The sequence below is a fragment of the Bos mutus genome, chromosome 1, assembly GCF_027580195.1.
Source record: "Bos mutus isolate GX-2022 chromosome 1, NWIPB_WYAK_1.1, whole genome shotgun sequence".
In the NCBI taxonomy this organism is placed as follows: domain Eukaryota; kingdom Metazoa; phylum Chordata; class Mammalia; order Artiodactyla; family Bovidae; genus Bos; species Bos mutus.
Window position 1 is genome coordinate 154,978,442 of NC_091617.1, and position 17,582 is coordinate 154,996,023.

General features: G+C 48.7%; 1 pseudogene; it reads left to right on the forward strand.

Moving 5' to 3' along the window:
• The first annotated feature begins 1,415 nt into the window (after positions 1 to 1,415).
• LOC102277546 (adiponectin receptor protein 1 pseudogene) lies at positions 1,416 to 14,833 on the forward strand (annotated as a pseudogene).
• Positions 14,834 to 17,582: the final 2,749 nt, after the last annotated feature.

The following is a 17,582-nucleotide window of genomic DNA, read 5'->3' on the forward strand; positions in this document are numbered from 1 at the left end:
ACTCCCAGGAATGAATATAATTCTCATGGGGCTGGGGGTCTCCAGAACTGCTTTCAGGCACCGGCCCATGATGGGGATTGAGAGCGTGCTAACCTGGATGCTCAGATGTGCCAGGTTGGGTGGGGCTGAGGCCCTGGGTTGAGGTCTGGGTTTCAGGTGCCCCAGCTGTCCCTGTGGATCCTTCTCAGGCTGTGGGCCCCCTCCCTGCTGACTTTCCTCGTCCTGTTCACCTCTCAATAGAGAAGAACATTCCTCAGGGGGTATGGAGGACATCTTTCTATAGGAAGCACAGCTGCAGGTACAGGTGGACGTTGGACCGGACATGATGACAGATGCAAGAGGAAGAGCCGGTGATGGCAGCCGGGGCCCGTCAGGGAGACTGGGAGCCGCCCACAGGTCGGGGAACCTCCTACTGGTCAGGGAGCTGCCCACCTGGTCAGGGAGCCCCCAGGTGGAGATGCAGATCCGGAACAGTGCCGAAATGCAGAAAACAAAAGCAGCAGGTGCAGAGGAAACACAGAAGTAACAGAAGACTCAGGTCCCTCCTCTCAGTTGGGGCAAATGGAGGTGAGAACCAGCAAAGTTCTAAACCATGACCTGATGGGTCCCTCTGGTGTCATTACCAAGGGCAACAGGACACTGTGCTCTTACCTTGGTGGGTCCACCAGGCCTTTGTATTAATGGCTGCATCTGAGAATTTCTCACCCTGACAAAAAGGGGACATTTCCCCTTCAGGTGTTTAAGGAGACAAAGAAAACCTCAGTAAATCATGAGATCACATTCTCTAGTTGAAGTGCAAAAAAAATTTTTAGGCATTAATCATGGAAATAGGAAAAAAAATCCTACCAGGAAAAAACCCCCCAAACTCTCCACTAGCCACTGGTTCTAAAATGAAAGAAAGCCTCAAAGATAGGCTATTTAGAAAATAATATATAAGTAAAAACACTAGAACCTATGGGATATGGTTAAAATATAAAATAAGGTTAAAAACAAAATATAAATTTAAAAAGCATATTTTAAAATATCTATATTTAGGTGAAAACAAATGGACATACAATTGGTTTTTAATGTGATATGCAAGAAAACAAATTTTGAAACAGAAGAAAACCAGAAGAAAAGAATTACTAAAATAAACAGGGAGTAATTGAAATAGGAAAGTAATAGAATCATAAACCCACAAGCAGATCTTTGAGGGGAAAAAACCTATAAAATAGATAAAAACAGTAGATAATTCCATCAAGAATAATAGAAAGAGAAACAAACACAGAATTTTAAGAAGAGAACAGGAAATAAGCAGAGCAGCAGAGGAAATGAAAGGATCCTCTCAATCCAAGACAAACAAAGGGTGAAGCAGATAATCCTCCAGGAAACACCGGCTGCCAAAGATGGCCCAGAAAGCAGCATCTGAACGGGCCATGTCCCCAGGAGCCCTCCCCACTCTAAGCTTCTCCTCCGGGGGTCACAGTCCTGAGGCTTCAGCCTGTGAGGGCACCAGCATCCCCGCAAGGTCAGCCATGACAACACAGGGACCTGGACACGAACCTCGGTGAGTCCGCAAGGGACGCTGGTTGGGCCGCATAGTGGGAAGACTGTCTTTAATTCTATGTCTTTTAAACATTTAAAACCTGAACATTTAAAACCCTAAGTACCTGTGTTACTTTATCAAGAAAAGATGGTGTAACGTAATTGACAAGTGCTCACTGATGGATGATGGGTGAATAGAGTGTGATCCTCACAGTGGAGTACTGCTCGGCCTCAGGGAGGAGGGACGCCGACAGGTGCTGCCACGTGGGTGAACCTCGAGGACGCTGTGCTCAGGGACATAAGCCAAACGCCAGAGGACAAGCCTGGACAATTCCCTTACCCAAGGTCCCTGGGGGAGTCAGATCCATAGAGACCGAAGGTAGATGGTAGGCCTGGGGGCCGGGGCTGGGGAGGGGCCAGGGAGTCCGTGTTTCGGGGGCAGAGCTTCAGTTCAGGAGATGAAAAGGCTCTGGAGGTGGTCCACAGCTGGGTGAACATGCTTCACACGGCTGAGCTGTGCTCTTAAAAATGGCCAGGATGGCAAGTTTTATGCTGTATATGAAAGTGAAAGTGTTAGTCGCTCGGTTGTATCCAACTCTTTGTGACTCCATGGACTGTAGTCTGCAGCCCGCCAGGCTGCTCTGTCCATGGGATTCTCCAGGCAAGAATACTGGAGTGGATTGCCATTCTTGTCTCCAGGGATCTCCCAACGCAGGGATCAAACCCGGGTCTCCTGCATTACAGGTAGATTCTTCACCATCTGAGTCACCAAGGAAGCCCTACATTTTGGCATAAAAAGGACACATTAAAACTTTTTATGCAGATAACACTACATTATGGCAGAAAGCGAAGAAGAACTAAAGAGCCTCTTGATGAAAGTCAAAAAGGAGGGAGAGTGAAAAAGTTGACTTAAAATTCAACATCCAGAAAACTAAGATTATGGCATCCGGTTCCATTACTTCATGGTAAATAGATGGGGAAATGATGGAAACAGCGAGACACTTCATTTTTGGGGGCTCCAAAATCACTGCAGATGGTGACTGCAGCCATGAAATTAAAAGACACTTGCTCCTTGGAAGAAAAGCTATGACCAACCTAGACAGCATATTAGAAAACAAAGACATTACTTTGCCAACAAAGGTCTGTCTAGTCAAAGCTATGGTTTTTCCAGTGGTCATGTATGGATGTGAAATTTGGATTATAAAGAAAGATGAGCGCCAAAGAATTGATGCTTTTGAACTGCAGTGTTGGCGAAAACTCTTCAGAGTCCCTTGAATTGCATGGAGATCCAACCAATCCATCCTAAAGGAAATCAGTCCTGAATATTCATTGGAAGGATTGATGCTGAAACTGAAACTCCAACACTTTGGGCACCTGATGCGAAGAATTGACTCGTTGGAAAAGACCCTGATGCTGGGAAAGATTGAAGGCAGGAGGAGAAGGGGACAACAGAGGATGAGATGGTTGAATTGCATCCCCGACTCGATGGACATGAGTTTGAGTAAGCTCTGGGAGTTGGTGATGGACCGGGAAGCCTGGCGTGCTACAGTCCATGGGGTGGCAAAGAGTCAGACACGACTCAGCGACTGAACTGAACTGAAAAACTTTTTACATGGAAAGTAAGCTAGTGCCAGTGCAGCCTGGACAGTGACTCTCCCAGGAGCCTTGCTGGGTGCCCCCTGGTGGCCGGGGCACTGTGGCCTGGCAACCTCCCCTGGCGTGACTGGATGCCCACGGCGAGGGTCTGCGTGGTCCAGGGGGACATTCATGGCAGTGGTACACAGGTCACTGCTTGACAATCCGCTCTCTGGGGGACAAGCCTGAAGAGGGCATTTCCCTGATTCTGTGATGTAAACGTCGCAGGCAGAATGTCAGACTAATCATGTGTGCTCTCAGGGTGTGGGACTGGGGCAGGGTCACCGAGCTGCACTGACCGCCCTGCTGCCCAGCATCCATCTGCGCCCGGTTGCGCCACCCACTCCGGAAGTAGGTCCCCACCCAGCTCGCTCCCCTCCTCTGTTCTACTTGAGCTACCATCCCCGCTGCATCAGGGACCAAAACACACAAATACGTTTTGAATGTGAATTCTTTTTGTCATCTTTGGCTTCAGTGTCTGCATTTTAACCGAATGGAACAATCAAGTTGTGAAAGGAAAAGCGAAGTGGAGTCAGTGATGCTCCAAGAGTCTCTCAGATAGAGACAGAGGCCTCCGAGGATGAGAATTATGTAGTCCCAGCCTGGATGGACTCTGAGCCCATGACTCAGTAAAGTCACCCAGAACATCTCCAGAACCTGGTGACGGTCTCTCTACTTACCGGGCCCTGGCCCTAAAACGACTCATGGTCCCTTTAGGACAAGTGTGTTCCAGCTCCTGTCAGGGTCAGGCCAGGCAACTTCGAACAAAAAGGCCTCATGGCTTTTTGTTTTCAGTGGTCCCTGACTCTCTTCCCTGAACATCCTTCCCAGGTTACCTGAATCTGGGTCTCCTAGGTTGTAGTTTTTAAGACCCCAAGTAACTCCTTTCTTTTGTGCTGCCACTTGATTATCTTGGTTGATAAGATCTGGGATATGGACTATTCCACAAGGTACTTGTCCTGGAGTCAAAGTTACAGAATTCCACACGAACCACCAAAAAGGATGAATTCTGCATGAACCACTACCCAAGCCTGACACCAACCCCAGAGCTGCAGCCTTGCTGCGGAGACTCAACAGAAGAGCACAAGCTTTGGAAGCTGAGCTGACACTGGATCCACCACACAGCAGGGGGATCGGGACTCCATCAGGTCATGGGGCGGAGGGCATCCATCCCAGCTGGACACGTGCATGGCCCCGGTAGTTGCTGGCTCCACTTGAGAGACTCTTGGAGCATCACTGATTACTTCTTTCTTCCATCAAAATCGAACACTTGAGATGAATGGAATGAAATGAATGGAAAGGTGGAAGTTCTTAGCAGAGAAAGAGAAATTATAAAAAGAACCTAATGGAAATTCGAAAATACAATATCTGAAAAAGATTTGCAAATCACGTATCTGACAAAATACTTGTATCTGGAATATACAAAGAACTCTTCACACTCACCAATAAGAAAACAAACAGCCCAATGAAAAATGATCACCAAAGAAGATGTATGGATGACAAGTGAGCACAGGAAAAGACGCTCATCAGTAGTCAGTAGGGGTTTGCAAATTAAACCTTAAGCTATGCTAGGAATCTTCTAGAATGCTGCACACAAAGCCTGCAGCTGCTGACCCGGTGCTGGGTCCCCTGCAGTGTTGCAGAGAACCTGCACAGCCACTCCAGACATCCGCCCATAATTTCTTTAAAAATTGAACCTATACCTACCATATGCCCCAAATCATGTCCTAGGCATTTCCCCTAAAGAAGTGAAAACTTACCTGCACACAAAACCCTCATGTGGATACTTGTAGCATCTTCATTTGTATGACCAAAGGCTAGAAACGACCCACTGTCCTTCACGGGGTGAATGTTGGAACAGACTGGTCAGAGTCGAAAGATCAAGCTGTGAGCAGGTGCCGCAGCTCTGGTGGGCCTCAGTGGTTTAAGCTGAGAAAGAAGCCTTCCGAGGTCACGTGTTGTTTGGCTCCACGCCTCCCTTCACTGTACTTGTCTTCATCCCGCTTCCCAGACACTGCTTTTTTTTTTTTTTTTAAATTGTGCCGTCAGATGATGGTTTGCATTTTTAGCAATAAAGTATTTATTTCATACAGACTGTGGACTTCCCTGGTGTCTCAGACGGTAAAGAATCTGTCTGCAATGCAGGAGATCTGGGTTTGATCCCTGGGTCGGGAAGATCTCCTAGAGAAGGAAATGGCAACCCACTCCAGTATTCTTGCCTAGAGAATTTCATGAACAGAGGAGCCTGGGGAACTACAATCCAAGGGATTGCAAAGCGCCGGACATGACTATTAATACTTAGTGAAGAACAGTATGTACAGTATGTAGGCTGCTTTTTACAGATCATGTCATTGAACCAAACTCAGGTCTGCTCACCAGCTCCTCAGCAAGGCCCACTTACTGGCCCCGGGTGGTGGAGGGGGAGAGGGGAGCATCAGGTGCAAGGTGCCTGGTATGGGGGTCAGGCTCTAAGGACAGGCAGCTCAGTTTCTAAAGACCCGAACTCCCTGATGGCTCCTGGGGAAGCTTTTAAAGACACTGTGAGGAGAGGTCTTGGGGTATGTGATCAGCTTGTGGACATTCCTTTGATTGGCTAGTTGTGAAGTAAGGGGGAGTCAACATCATTGGCCTTCTGGTTCCAGCCATCTGAGGGCTGCAGGCTGGTGGGCAGCACACAGTTAAATTCTCCGACCTGTTGGTGGGGGCGGGTCTCAGTATCTGCAAAACAGTTCAAGAATATGGCTGAGAATATTATCTATATTCTATATCTCGAAGGAATCAACTCTGAATACTCATTGGAGGGACTGATGTTGAAGATGAAGCTCCAACACTTTGGCCACCTGATGCGAACAGCCAACTGACTCATTGGGAAAGACCCTGATGCTGGGAAAGATTGAAGGCAAAAGAAGGGGGCAATAGAGGATTAGATGGTTGGAAGGCATCACCGACTCAGTGGACATGAACTTGGGCAAACTCCAGGAGACAGTGAGGGACAGGGAAGCCTGGCGTGCTGCAATCTACAGGGTCGCATAGAGTCACTTGGTGACACATAGAGCACTCATGGAGTGACTTAGCAACTGAACAGCAATAACAATTATCTACAATACTTGAGGAGGAGCTAAAGGCCCTTGACTTAGTTTAATGATTACTTTTTTTTTTTTTTTGGTCTAGCTTGACTGTTTTCCTTTGTTTCTGCGTTTTCTCACTTGTCTGACTAAATTTGCTCTTCAGAACTCAAGGGAGGTCTAGGAGGCTAAGTCTTCTCTAAACAAGAGGCAAGGGATATGGTGAGGGGCCTGTTCCTGCAAAGGGCCTTTAGGGTCCTGCTGGGTTTAATTGCACAATTAATAGACTACAGTATGGTATAAATCTAACTTTATATGCACCAAGAAACCAAAGAGTTGCTGTCTCACTTCATCGCGATTTTTGCTTTATTGCTGTGGTCTGGAACCAAACCCAGGGCTTCCCAGATGGCTCAGTGGGTAAAGAATCCTGCAGCGCAGGAGACACCAGTTTGATTCCTGGATCAGGAAGATTCCCTGAAGGAAGGCATCGCAATATTCTTGCTTGGAGAATCTCACGGATGGAGGAGCCTGGAGGGCTACAGTCCATGGGGTCGCAAAGAGTCAGACACGACTGAAGGTACTGAGCACGCAAGTAAGCACGGAACCAAACCCACAGTGTGTCTGAGGTCTGCCTGCAGGTGGCCTGCTGTTTTTCTATTGCAGTAGAGTTGATTTACAGTGCTGTTTTAGTCTCAGGTGTACAGCAAACTGAATCAGTTACCATATACATGCATCCACTCTTTTTTAGATTCTTTTCCCGTATACGTCATTCCAGAGTACTGAGTTGAGTTCCTTGCGCTACACAGTAGGTTCTTGCTAGTTATCTGTTTTATGTAAAGTGGTGTGTATATGCCGATCCCAATCCCCCGATGTATCCCAGCCCCATCCCCTGGTAACCGTGTTTGGTTTCTGCATCTGTAACTCTATTTCTCTTTTGTAAATAAGTCCATTTGTACCCCCCTTTTTTAAGATTCCACATATAAGTGATGTCATATGTACTTGTCTTTCTCTTCCTAACTCACTTCACTCAGTATGACACTCTCTAGGTCCATCTATGTTGCTGCAAATGGCACAATCTCACTCCTTTTAATGGCTGAGTGAGATTCCATTGTATATATATGCATCACATCTTTATCCATTCTTCTGTTGATGGACCATTACGTTGCTTCCACGTCCTGGCTATTGTAAATATTGCTGCAGTGAACACTGTGGTGCATGCATCTTTTCAAACTAGAGTTTCCTCTGGGTATATGCCCAGGAGTGGGATTGCCAGATCATATGGTAACTCAATTTTTAGCTTTCTGAGGAACCTCCATATCATCCTCCATAGTGCCTGAACCAACATGCATTCCCACCTTCAGTGTAAGAGGGTTCTCTTTTCTCTACACACTCTACAGCATGTATAGTTTGTAGATTTTTTTGATGATGGCCAGTCTGACTGATGTGAGGTGATACGTCATTGTAGTTTTGGCTTGCATTTGCATTTCTCTAATAACGAGCTATGTTGAACATCTTTTCATGTGTTTATCGGCCGTCTGTATGTCTTCTATGGAGAAATGTCTATTTAGACTTTCTGCCCACTTTTTTAATTGGGTTGTTTATTTATTTATTTATTTTATATTGAGCTGCATGAGCTGTTTGTATATTTTGGAGATTAATCCCTTGCTGGTTGCTTCATTTGCAAATGTTTTCTCCCAATCTATGGGTTGTCTTTTTGTTTTGTTTGTGGTTTCCTTTGCTGTGCAAAAGTTTTTAAGTTTACTTAGGTCCCATTTGTTTATTTTTGTTTTTATTTTCTTTACTGTAGGCAGTGGATTAAAAAAGATCTTGCTGTGATTTATGTCAAAGAGTGTTCTGCCTACATTTCCCTCTAAGAGTTTTATAGTATCAGGTCCTACATTTGTGTGTGGCACTAGGGAGTGTTCCAGCTTCATTTGTTTGCATGTAGCTGTCATTTTCCCAGCACCACTTATTAAAAAGAGACTATCTTTTCTCCATCATATATTTTGGCCTCCTTTGTCATAGATTAGGTGACGCTAGGTGCGTGGATTTATCTCTGGACTTCCTATCCTGTTCTGTTGATCTTTATTTCTGTTTTTGTGCCAGTAGCATACAGTTTTGATGAATGTAGCTTTCAAGTGTAGTCTGAAGTCAGGGAGCCTGATTTCTCCAGCTCCATTTCTCTTTCTCAAGATTGCTTTGGCTATTCGAGGCCTTTTGTGTTTCTATAGATGACTTCCTGGCAAAGACAGAACCATAAGGTACAGCACAGATTCGTAGGTTCTGTGCACTGAGAGCAGGGGAGGAGCTGGACTGGAAGAGGCAACAGGAAGGAGTTTTCAGGAGTGATGTTCTGGTTTGAATCTTGCACAATGGTGCATTTGTCAAAACTCAGAATTGAACATCACAAAGAGTGAATTTTAAAGTATAGAAACTAAAAATAAAAAATTAGAGAGCCACTGCTCTGGAGGAAACATCAAGAGAGCTGCTCCAAACTGAAGGAGACCAGGAAACATGAGACTATGTGATGAGTGGACCCAGAAACGTGGCTACACGTGATGTGCTCACGGTAACCCTGGAAGGGGAATGTGGAGCAAGGGCTGCACAAGCTTATACGCTTCTGAGCTGTGATGACCCTCTTGTGGTTTTGTAATAGGATGCCCCTGTTCTTAGGAGAAAAGGAGATTAATAGTGACACATTTGGGGAGCAGGGTTGAGGTGTTGCAAATTCTTTTCAAATATCGGGAGAGAGACATTCAGAGACAGAGACAGAGGCTGGCATGATGATACCTGGATTTTCACTGCTTAATTTTTCAAAATTTCTGTGCATTTTCAAATTTGTAATAGAAAGTACATTTTTTTTTTTTTAATGTCATGGGGAAAATAACTCTAGACATGTCCTAACATCTGGGACTGAAATTAAATTCTAAATTCCTAAGCCAAAATAATTCTACAGCATTTTCCAGTCATGCCTTCCAAACTAGAGGGATGTGTTTATTGTTAATAGACTCAGCATCTGCTTGGAAAGTTCTAGAAACCAAACCAAGAATGCATTTTGCTCACAGACTTGCTTCCGTCCTTTGAAGGGACTGCAAGGCACTGAGCAGGGAGCTCCTCCAGCTAAAGGGCCCAGTTGCTAGGCTCCCTGGGGGAGGACCCGCCAGGCCAGTGCCCCTAACCAGGAAGCAGGGGTGCTCCCCTCTCTCCCATGGAGTGGATGCTGGGGGGTTGCAGGAAGTGGGCAAGGTGGGAGCTGTTGTTTTCGTCCACTAGGTCAATCACTAGACACTAGCCTTCCACTGGATTCACTTTCACTTGGTGCTTCCAAATTTATAATGATTTTCTTTCTGAATTTTAAATGCTTGGAAAGAGCAATGGTTTTACTGTTTTATTTAAATTTCACCAGTGATTCCAAAGCCAGGAATATATAAACTACTGTCATCTCAAGCGTGCAATTTGCAAATTTCTTTTTCTTGCAAACCACGATTATCCATCAGAAAATATGGGGACTTTTCTCTAAATGACCTCCCTTAAATCTCACACACACACACACATACACACACACAGGATTTTTGGAGGCATATTTATCCATAAACAGACACTAGTTGTCTGAGCATCACAGTTTGAATAATTTGAGCTGCACCCTCAGAGTCCTGGAGGCCCTGCCCAGATGGCTGAGAACCTGCTTTCTGGACCGAATGGACCCTGGCATATCTTTTCTTGGCTCCCAGAGTAAACATCATGGGGTGAAATAAATTCACTTTCACTGACTCTCCTCTTAGGATTCTCTGTCGCTGTTTTTGCTTTTGGTTCTTGGCCAGGTTGGTTGGTGAGGGTGCCAGCTGGGCTCAGCTGAAACACCGAATGGCAGCTCAGGACCCTTAGGAGGTGGGGGTGAGATGGTGCAGGTGGGGGGCAGGGGGGAGATGGTGAGGGGGTAGATGGTGGGGATGAGGAGCGGGGAGGGAGGCAGCAGGGGGAGGAGGTATTGGTGGGGAGGCACTAGGTTGCCTGTGAGAAAGGGATGGGGAGAATTTTAAACAAATGAGTGGGGAATGGAGCCCAGCTGAGACTGTCCTGACAACAGGGCTCCTGCCCCTCTGACCAGCCCGGGCCTCTCTAGTGGCTGGTGGCCTGTGGTGCCTCCTTGGTTCTGCTCTGGGAGAGGGACTGGCTGGAGAAACCCTCCTTGCTGCTGCTGCACAAGGGGGCAGTCAGGGGGTGAACTTCCTCCTCCAGGGTGACCCCCTAAATCCTTTGGGAACAGCAGTTCCTCCAAGGCTGAGGTGCATCGTCCCCCCAGGTCATAGTCCCTGGAGCACCACAGTTGGATCACCAGCATCAGAACATTGGACCCTCTCCCTTCCTCCACTGCCTCTGTCCCCTGATGCTCCCAGTAGAGCAACCAGGCCACTCCATCCAGCTGTGGGGACGTGTGGTCACTCCGTCCAGCTGTGGGGACGTGTGGTCACTCCATCCAGCTGTGGGGACGTGAGGCCACTCCATCCAGCTGTGAGGACGTGTAGTCACTCCGTCCAGCCGTGAGGACATGAGGCCACTCCATCCAGCCATGGGGACGTGAGGCCACTCCGTCCAGCCGTGGGGACGTGTGGCCACTCCTTCCAGCCGTGGGGACGTGAGGGCACTCCATCCAGCCGTGGGGACGTGTGGCCACTCCATCCTGCTGTGGGGACGTGTGGCCACTCCGTCCAGCTGTGGGGACATGTGGCCACTCCGTCCAGCTGTGGGGACGTGTGGTCACTCCGTCCAGCTGTGGGGACGTGTGGTCACTCCGTCCAGCTGTGGGGACGTGTGGCCACTCCATCCAGCTGTGAGGACATGAGGCCATTCCATCCAGCTGTGGGGACGTGTGGTCACTCTGTCCAGCCATGAGGACATGTGATCACTCCGTCCTGCTGTGGGGACGTGTGGTCACTCCGTCCAGCTGTCGGGACGTGTGGCCACTCTGTCCAGCTGTGAGGAGATGAGGCCACTCCGTCCAGCTGTGGGGATGTGTAGCCACTCTGTCCAGCCATGAGGACATGTGGTCACTCCGTTCTGCTGTGGGGACGTGTGGTCACTCCTTCCAGCTGTGGGGACGTGTGGCCACTCTGTCCAGCTGTGAGGAGATGAGGCCACTCCGTCCAGCTGTGGGGACACGTGGCCACTCCGTCCAGCTGTGAGGAGATGAGGCCATTCTGTCCAGCTGTGGGGACGTGTGGTCACTCCATCCAGCTGTGAGGACATGTCCCTCTTGGGGCCTCACCCAGTGCCAGGTGCCTCCCTCTCTTCCCGGAACTGCCCCCACCTGAGAGCCTCCTACTCCACTGACTTGCCCTGTGAGGGGCGTGAGGCTCCTCAGCCTGGTGGAGACACTTGCTTGCTTTCAGAGCAAATCCAGGCAGTTTTGGGAGTTCACAAGGAGCAGGTATGAAAAGTGTGATGTGAGTAATGTTAGTGCATTAACACATTTCCAGTTTGATATGGAATTATTTCTCTGATACGTAACAACAAGCCAACAGGACCAAGAGTCGTTGGCTGCAGGCCCAGTCTGCGTTCACAGCTTACAAAAACACTTGCTTTCCTTTAATTCCCAACAGCATCTCCTGTGTTTGAATTCATTACTTTCATAGGAAAACCAGGCCACCGCCCAGCTCTGCAGCAGACTTCTAGGGAGTACTTCACTCTCTGTTCTCCTAAAGCAGCTGGATTCAGCCACTAAACTCAAGTCCCAGGAAGGAGCGCCATGCAGAGATGAGTGCAGACCTCATGAGCAATTCCAGGTCCATTCAAGGGGAGGTTTGCTCATTCCTCACACTGAAGACCTGACACAGCAGCCCGTGGTCTCCTCGTCAGTCTCCTGCTCTGTTGAGTTTTCTGACGCAACAGCAAGTCTGGACCAGGGGGGATAAAGCCCCTTTCTGTGACCCAGCCAGGCTCCACTGCAGCCAGGAGTGGGTGTCGCCCTGGGAGAGGCCAGGGCCACGGGGACCATGTGGTGTCACACAGGTTGACCCCTGTGTCCTGAAGGCCTGGGCCCTGTGGACACAACTCTTCCTCCTGAGGGCGTTTGCTGGGTGCCCACGGGGGCCTGGGGAGGCGTGGGCAGGGAGGCCGGTGGGTGCTTAGGCTGCTGCCCTGCCCCAAGACCACATGCCATCAATAGTGCCCTCCCAGGTCATTGCACAACGGCCATGCCCTGTAGAACCTCCACCGTCCCACAAACACCCTTCCTGCTCACCTTTTGCTCAGCGGCGACAGAACCAAAGGAACCCCCTGTTGTGTGGAGAACATGGCCCTGGTCCAGAACCAAGTCACCCCAGCATCCTTCTGGCAGGGTGCCTGGGGCCCAGGTCTGCAACACTAATGCCCCCATCCTGGGGGATGCCCAGTAGGGGAGCCTGCCCACTGCACTGACTGCCATGTTGGAAGAGGCCAGGTGGCCAAGGTTGGGTCACCCTAGGAGGGGTCTGCCTGCCCAGACCTTGTTCCCTGAACTGGGAGTGGACAGGATGGGGGACCCTTCTGGGTCTGAAGTTCATATAAGTGAGGAAGGAAATAAACCTGAAAATTCACGGGTGGTCCTTCACCGTGTGGAATAAGAGCAAGAAACCATGAGAAGTAGCTGGATATTAGCCAGAGAGAGTGAACAGGCCCCAAAACAGGATGGTGTTGGCTGAAGAATTGATCGGAGCACTGGGGGATCACACAGGGGCACTTGGAGGCAGAACAGAGGGGAAGAGCTGGAAGGGGAGTGGGCTGAGTGTGGGCGACAACTCAGTTCCAGGAAACAGAAGTGTCAGGATGAAACACACAGCAGATCTAATGGAATAAGGGAAACACACTTGCTTCAACTACAGAAAGGTGAACGTCCTGCCCTCACAGCGTGCATAGAAGAGCCAGTGGCATGTAGAATGATGCGGCCATGAGGGTGCTTGGGCCTGGATATTTTGGGGTGATGTGTGGACATTCCAGAGGGAGAGAGCAGATTCTCCAAACAAACAAGAGCCAGGTTCACAGCGTGGTCTGACTTAGGGGCTGCAGTGGACTGATCTGACTTCTATGACCATGAAATGATCATCACAGTAAGTTTAATGAACACCATCATCTCATGCGTGTGTGCGTCCTCAGTCGCTTCAGTCGTGTCTGACTCTTTGCAACCCTGTGGACTGTAGCCCGTCAGGCTCTTCTGTCCATGGGATTCTCCAGGCAAGAATACTGGAGTGGGTTGCCATGCCTTCCTCCAGGGGATCTTCCCCACCGAGGAATCGAACCCACATCTCTTATGTCTCATACAGACACACAATGAAAGAAATAGAAAAAAGGCTCGGCCGCAGGCTGTCTCCAGCGATGCAGGATGTAGCGCCAGGTGCATGGCCCCCAGTAAAGCCCTCTGCCCACCTGTCTCCCACCACAGGGAGCTCTCTGCCCCTTGGGGCTGAGAGACCCCACCCTTTCCCCAAGCTAAAGCCGGAGGGCCCTGAGGTACCAGCCAGATATCGTCTCACAAGGGACTCTTGGTGGCCCAGGGCAACGGGGCTCCTGCTGGCATCAGGGCAGCTGACACAGTGGAGCTGGCAGAGCTGGGAGCCTGGGTAGAGAAGACGGGCAAGTGGGCAATCAGCAACCCAACCAAGGCTGAATAGGAGCAGGCATACCCAGGGCCTCAGGAGGTGAGGGAGGAGGTGCGGGCCCCTGCAGGCCCACCATGCCATGGAGGAGGAGGAGGAGGAGCTTGTGCACGAGGTCTGGGAGGGGTGCTGGAGGGCCATCCCATACGATGTGCTCCGGACTGGCTGAAGGACAGCGACTGCCTGTCGCACGGCCACCGGCCGCCATGCCCCCATTCTGGGCCTGCTTCAAGAGCATCATCTTCTGCATCTACACGGGGACTGGCAACATCTGGACCCTCCTGCGTGGCTTTGTGCTGTTTCTGTTTCTGGGAATCCTGACCACGCTCTCAGACCACACATGTACTTCACGGCTCCCCTTTCAGGAGAAGGTGGTGTTTGGGATGTTCCTCCTGGGAGTGGTGCTCGGCCTCAGCTTCTCCTGGCTATTTCACACCGTCTACTGTCATTCAGGGAAAGTCTCTTGGACTTTCTCAGAACTGGATTATGCAGGGATTGCCCTCCTGATTATGGGGAGCTTTGGCCCCTGGCTCTACTACTCCTTCTACTGCTCCCCACAGCCATGGCTCATCTACATCCATCGTCTGTGTTCTGGGCATCTCTGCCATCATCGTGGCACGGTGGGACCAGTTCACCACTCCTAAGCACTGGCAGACAAGAGCAGGAGTGTTCCCAGGGCTTAGCTTGAGTGGCATCATGCCTACCATGCAGTTCACAATCACAGAGGACTTCATCAAGGCCACCATGGTGGCCCAGATGGCTGGTTCTTCCTCATGGCTCTGATGTACATCGCCAGAGCCGGCCTCTATGCCACATGTGTTCCCGAGCGCTTCTTCCCTGGAAAATTCGACATATGCTTCCAGTCTCATCAGATCTTCCTTGTCCTGAAGGCAAGACACCCACTTCTATGGTGTCTTCAACCTTCAGGAGTTCCGATACAGCCTGGAAGGGGGCTGTACTGATGACTCTCTCCTCTGAGCCGCCCCCTGAGGGTGCAGGAGAACTTCCCAAGTGCTTTTAAAATAACTTCTTTGCTGAAGTGAGAGGAAGAGTCTGAGTTGCCTGTTTCTAGAAGAAACCTCTTAGAGAACTCAGTACCGACCACGCTTCAGCCCACTTCACACTCACTGGGTAATAAACTCCATTTCCTCCCTGAGAAAGGTGGGGGAGGGCAGGCGTGGCCACCCTGCCCCCGGCTGCCCCCTTGGCCAGGCACCTGCTGTCCCCTCCCAGAGACGGGGCTGCGAAGCTCACCGTGAGCTCTGAGCCCTCCTCCCAGCATTCTGGGGAAAAGAGATGGGCTGGGACTCTTCAGAAATTCTGTTTCTGGAAGAAACTGTCCCTCCCTCACCCCATCCTGACTTTGTAACCTGGCTTATAACAGGCCATCCATTTTTGTGGCATACTTTTCAAAACCAGTTATAACCTGGGCCCATCTTTCTAGGGCCTGGGCCTGCTCACAAACCAGGAAGAACAAAGCCACCAACTTTTACACAGCCTGGCTAACCATGGAAGTGTGTCCAGGCTTCAGATAACTTGAGTTTTGATTTTTCTTTTCTTGGCAGAGTAATGTAAAATTAAAGTGGGGAAAGATACTTAATATTTAATACCAAGCTTTAAAAAGAAACCTGCTATCATTGCTTATGCAACTTGATGCAAAGACTACAATGATAATAAAAGAGTACAGGAGGCAAAAAAGAAAAAAAGAAAGAAATAGAAAACAAATTTCCTGGTGATAAGAACTCTTAGGATTTATTCTTAAGAACTTTCATTATATAATGTACAGGAGCGTTAATGTGTTTCTCATGTTGTACATCACATCTCTGGTACTTATTTGTCTTATAACTGGAAGTTTGTACCTTTTGACCGCCTCCATCCAATCCCCCTTCCCCGCCCACCTTGGGTAACCACCAACCTGATCACTTATCCTCGAGCCTGTTTGTTTTTGAAATATAATTGACCTACAGCACTACGTTAGTTCCTGTTAACACAAAGTAGTGATTGATGTTTCTATACATTTCAAACTGATCACCATGATAAGTCTAGTTACAATCTGTCACCATACAAAGATACTACATAGTTACTGACTATATTCCCAACGCCCTACATTTCATCGTTGTTATTTAGTCACTAAGTCATGTCCAACTCTGCAACCTCACGGACTGTAGCCCACCAGGCTCCTCTGTCTGTGGGATTTTCCAGGCAAGAATACTGGAGTGGGTTGCCATTTCCTTCTCCAGAGGATCTTTCTGATCCAGGGATCAAACCTGGGTCTCCTGCACTGGCAGGCAGTTTGCTTACTGCTGAGCCACCTTGGGAAACCCCTACATTGCATACTGCAACTCATTTATTCTGCAACCAGAAATTTGTGCCTCTTAAGGGCTCCAAAATCACTGCAGATGGTGACTGCAGCCATGAAATTAAAAGACGCTTACTCCTTGGAAGGAAAGTTATGACCAACCTAGATAGCATATTCAAAAGCAGAGACATTACTTTGCCAACAAAGGTCCATCTAGTCAAGGCTATGGTTTTTCCTGTGGTCATGTATGGATGTGAGAGTTGGACTGTGAAGAAGGCTGAGCGCCGAAGAATTGATGCTTTTGAACTGTGGTGTTGGAGAAGACTCTTGAGAGTCCCTTGCACAGCAAGGAGATCCAACCAGTCCATTCTGAAGATCAGCTCTGGGATTTCTTTGGAGGGAATGATGCTGAAGCTGAAACTCCAGTACTTTGGCCACCTCATGCGAAGAGTTGACTCATTGGAAAAGACTCTGATGCTGGGAGGGATTGGGGGCAGGAGGAGAAGGGGACGACAGAGGATGATATGGCTGGATGGCATCACTGACTTGATGGACGTGGGTCTGGGTGAACTCCGGGAGTTGGTGATGGACAGGGAGGCCTGGTGTGCTGTAATTCATGGGGTCGCAAAGAGGCGGACACAACTGAAGTGAACTGAACTGAATCTCCCTCAACTCGTTCTCTCCTCTGCCCACCTCCCCTGCTCTGGCAACCACTTGCTTGTTCCTTGTGTCTATAACTGCTTCGGTTTTGTTATGTTTGATCATTTGTTTTTTAGATTCCACATATAAGCAAAATTATACAACTGTTTTTCTCTGTCTGCCTTCTTTTACTTAGCAAAATATCCCCAGGGTCCTTCCATACTGTGCCAAATGGCAAGTTTTTGTTCTTTTTTATGGCTGAGTAATATTCCATCACAAACACACACAGACACACCACACGTTCTTTATCCGTTCATCTACTGATGACCACTTGAGTTGCTTCCATAGCTTGACTATTGTAAATAATACTGCAATAAACACAAGGGTGCATGTGCCTTTTCAAATTAGTGTTCTTTTTCTTTAGATAAATACCGAGGAGTAGAATTCCTGGATCATATTCTAATTTTTAAAGGACCCTCCATGCACTTCTCTGTAGCATTTGCACAAACTGACACCCCCATCAACATGTAGGAGGGTCCCTTTTCTTCACATTCTCACCCACACTGATATTTGTTGTCTTTTTTATGATAGGCATTCTGACAGGTGTGAGGTGGTATCTGGTTGTAGTTTTGATTTGCATGTCTCTGATGATCAGAGATGAGCATCTTTTCCTGTGTCTCTTGTCCATTTGCATGTCTTCATTGGAAAAATGTCTATTCAGATCCTCTGCCTGCTTCTCAATCACGTTGCTTGCTTTTTTGCTATTCAGTTGTATAATGTCTTCGTATA